Source organism: Arachis hypogaea, chromosome 14, assembly GCF_003086295.3.
Source record: "Arachis hypogaea cultivar Tifrunner chromosome 14, arahy.Tifrunner.gnm2.J5K5, whole genome shotgun sequence".
NCBI lineage: Eukaryota > Viridiplantae > Streptophyta > Magnoliopsida > Fabales > Fabaceae > Arachis > Arachis hypogaea.
Window position 1 is genome coordinate 8,118,988 of NC_092049.1, and position 4,345 is coordinate 8,123,332.

Sequence of the window (4,345 nt, forward strand, 5' to 3'; positions counted from 1 at the left end):
TATTGGGCTGAATTCTATTGACTATCAAATATTTTTATTATTTTAAAATTAAGATGCTACTCTAGCGGTAATTTACAGAAGAGAGAATAATGTTTTGAAACATATTATTTTAAACGAGTAAATAATTAAAATAGTATCGAAAAATTTACATCGCTAATAAAAAATAACTCTAAAAGGTGTTAACAACAAATAAATCCCGAAAAACTAGATATACATTAAATATATATTCTAAAAAAAGACTATGTCATTTGTTAAATACGAATTTTTTTTTTGTCATTTTTAATAAATATAATATTTATTAGTTATTTTTATAGTAATTTTCAAATCATTCAACAATTATTTTGTTCGCACTTGAATCTTTTAGATATCAAATTGGTAATTACCTCTATTTTGAACAAATAATCAAATATATATAATATTTACATGGCACAATAATGATATTCACTAAGTATATAAACAAAATTTATATACTTAGAGTCTTTCTTTTATTGGTGGCAAAAAATTTGCATGCGTGGAGCTGGGAATTTAGATAGACGCCGACTAAACACACTTCTAGTAGTGCTCTGCTGGAATTGCTGAAAGGTAAGGAACCGATATGTCTTTGACAAGGAAATGTGCTCTGCAGATAAATTGGCTCAAGATTCGCACAAGCTAACCAACGAGATTCTAGAAGCAAGTCTTGCTTGATTTGTTTGGTTCCCGTGCTTGAGTGCTTTACCTCTTGCGTTTCTCCTTACTTTTAATTCTTTTTTCTCTGACACATGTATTAGTGTCATTTGGGAGGCTCCCATTTTTTATATTGTTTTTAATTTTGGATCTCTTGTTATATTTTTATGTTCTAATAAATAACATATATCTTTGAAAAAAAAATATATAAACAAAATTTTTTAAATTTTAAATTTGTTTGTTAGTTGTAATTATAAAATAACAAATCTATAATTATTTCACTCCTTTTTAAAAGTTATTGTAATAAATTTATTTGAATTTTGAATTATCATTTGTTTTTACATAATTGAAGTTGACGAGTGAAGTTCAATTATAGTAGAGTTAAATTTAATTATTTAGTGGGGGCCCATAAAAATAATTACTATATATTAGTTAAAAAAATTTTAAATTTCATTGGGCACTTGCCCCCACTTTCTTGAACAAGTGTGGTATCAAAATTGTGAGGAGAGGCAAATGATCAATTTGGATAGGGTGAATACGGATTGGATATGGCCAAAATTTCGATTCGATCCGCACTAAAATCATCGGATCGGATTGGATCCAATATCTGCGATTTTTAAGGTTGGATCCAATTTGATCCGATCCGCACATTTGCGAATCGGATATCGGATATCGGATATATCCGCAAAACACAAAAATATTTTTAAAAGCTTATTTTTATTAAAAACATATCAATAAAATTCATTTTTTCTATTCTTTTAAATATATTTACTCTTAAAATAATATTAAATATACTTTTCTTAAATAATAAATTAAAATAATACAACATATATGATAATTATATCATTATTAGTTGAAATAAAATATAAAAAGAATATTTACTTATTTATTTCTTTATTTTTTGCGGATACGCGGATATGCGAATACTAACACAAAATCCGCAATTTGATCCGATTAGTGTGCGGATTTGATCCGATCCGATTCGAAAGTCTTGCGGATCGAATCTATATCCACAATTTTCGGATCGGATTCGGATAAACACCGCGAATATGCGGATCAGATCCGATTCATAAACACCCCTAAATTTAGAAGAAAGAGTAGGAAGAAGGGGAAGGAGAGGAGCATGCATGGAGGGCAGAGGAAGGTGGATGAGGAAGCGAGAGGGGAGGAGAGACAACGGAGGTGGGTGAGGGAGTAACACTTGACGTAGGAGAGAAAGCGGTTGGGGGCAGAGAGAGGAGGTGACGGAGAGAGGGTGGTCAAAGAACTCAAAGCAGGAAAGGCAGAAGGAAGAGGGGTGGAGGTGAAGGACATAGGAGGTGCAGAGGGGCACCAATTACAGCGTTTTGGGTCATTCAGACAAGGCAATTTTGCGTGATATGTTAAATAGTTTCGTTAGTGGTTAACTAGTTGAATCTAAAAGGACCAGTTTGTCTGTTACAAAATATACTAAGAATCAATTGAGTAATTAATTTTTGTGTTAAGGAGCAAAATGTCTATTTTAAAATTCGTTGGAGAGTGGAGACCATTTCGTTGGAGAAAGTATTAGTTTTTTTAATAGATGAAAAATTTCGTTATTTTGGACCTGCCGATACTAGTATAATAACCCTAGTATTATCGTGTGATGAATCTGATGATTAAGAGTGTAATAATATAGTAGCAAAACCGATTCAACAATTGGGACATGTAACACGCTTGAAATTAAATTAAAAGTTGCACATAATTAAAAGTTGCAAGTTTAATCAAGAATAAATATACACTTGCGTTATATTTTATTGTATTTGTCTTGTTAATATTCTTTTTTGGAACTGTTTTTTTTTTTTATCTGAGAATATGAAAATTATTTGATCATAGAAATTATGCTGCCTAAGACCAAAATTATGTCATCTCGCATAGAAATAATTGTTCATGTCACGGAAAAAATTATGCAAGCAGTGGAATTTTAAATCGTGCACTTTTTGAATTTGTTGAAAAACACAAAAAGATAGCTCAAACTAACGGAAAAAAAAAGTTGAAACTAACTCCAGATTCAACAACTAAACCAAGAAATTAAACACCAAACAAAGATGCACACCAATTAGTGTCTAAAAAAGAGTATACATAGAAAAAGGATAAATGTCAAATTTTTAACTTATAGAGCAAGAGTGTTTTTTGAAAAATAAAAAATAACGATAAATTCGGCTAATTTTTTAAATATTAAGATAGTTTTGGTTTTTTTTTTTACTGAAAATTGTGTTTACTAATGTTGTGATTTATTAAATTTTTAATTTTTAAAAAATAAAAACGGTAGTATTGTATTGTATTAAAAATATTTTTTTACTAAAGATAATTTGGCAAAAACAAATTGTATATGCAAACCATGTTGGTGTGTTTTACCCATATTTATCAACCCAATTTAGCTAAACCAAAAATTTGATTATCAATCTGAGTTAAATTATTATTTAAATCGCTCAAGCAATTCATTCGTTTAAAATCGGTTTAAAATTAAATAAATCAATTTGGCTAAACTTGATAAAATTTGGTCAAATTAAAAAAATGTTATTTCTATATATGATATTTTTTATTAAATATATTATGAAAAATTTTAGAAGTAAGCAATTTTTAATCATTTTAGTCATTAAAAATTTTAAATTATTTTCAACAAATAAATTTTAATAATTTTGATGAGTTTGGAAAACTCTTATAGTATTTAATGATGATCAAACATTATTAATATAGTTAACTGCAAAATTATTAACTTGATTTCTATTCATATATGCTAATTTAAATAATTTTGCTTTACAGGTTTTTACATTTGGGTTGAAATTAAAAGAAATTGTTGCAAGCCCAATATTAAAATATTCAGCATTAATATGAAATTATTTTTTTCTTATTGTTGAATGTTTGATATATCAGTTGAGCCAGTTTTAAGTATTATTGATACAAGCCCAAATTATTCCTTATGCATGATTCGAAACCAATTGAGAAGGAAAACAAATGTTTTTATTGCCTTATGTCTCCAACGGGTCTCATGTTTCATCATGTAATGGAATTCAAATCTCATTAAAGTGAAGTTAATAAATGCATGGGAATAATGAGAGAGAAAAATGCATTTGATTTGATTGCAGCACTCAATGCTACACGCCACTCAGCAAGGGAAGAATCATTTCATTTAATCCCATTCTCTTTCCTAAATTAATGTTGTTCAAATTTCTCTTTTCTCTCTCTAATTGCTTTTCTTCTCTTTCGGTCATATCACTCAGCAACCATGGAAGCTATAGCAAGCTACCATAGAGAAGAAGAAGCACGCCTAAAGACCATCAAAATGATGGCAAGAAAAAGCAAACTAAAAGTATGCTGTGGCTAAGATCCTCTCACACTTGTGGTAAGATTTAGTGATGAGATCTTGGCTCCTCCATACCAAAAATAGAAGTGAAGATCTCGGCCAGCAAGAAGAAGATCCTTGGAGAGGATGGCTTGTCTCTGATTCTACTCAACCACCACAGGAGGTAGCTACAGTGGCTACGTGATGGAAGAGGCAGAGATTGGAGCAGATGAAGCTATCATCATCATGAAGCATCAAGGGCCAGAAGTTCATCTTGGAGAGCAAGCCAAGGATGAAGGGCTCGGATTGATGAAGAGTGGTGACCAAGGAAGGACTAGAGGTAATTGCATGTTGGGTTTTGCATGGGTTACTTCT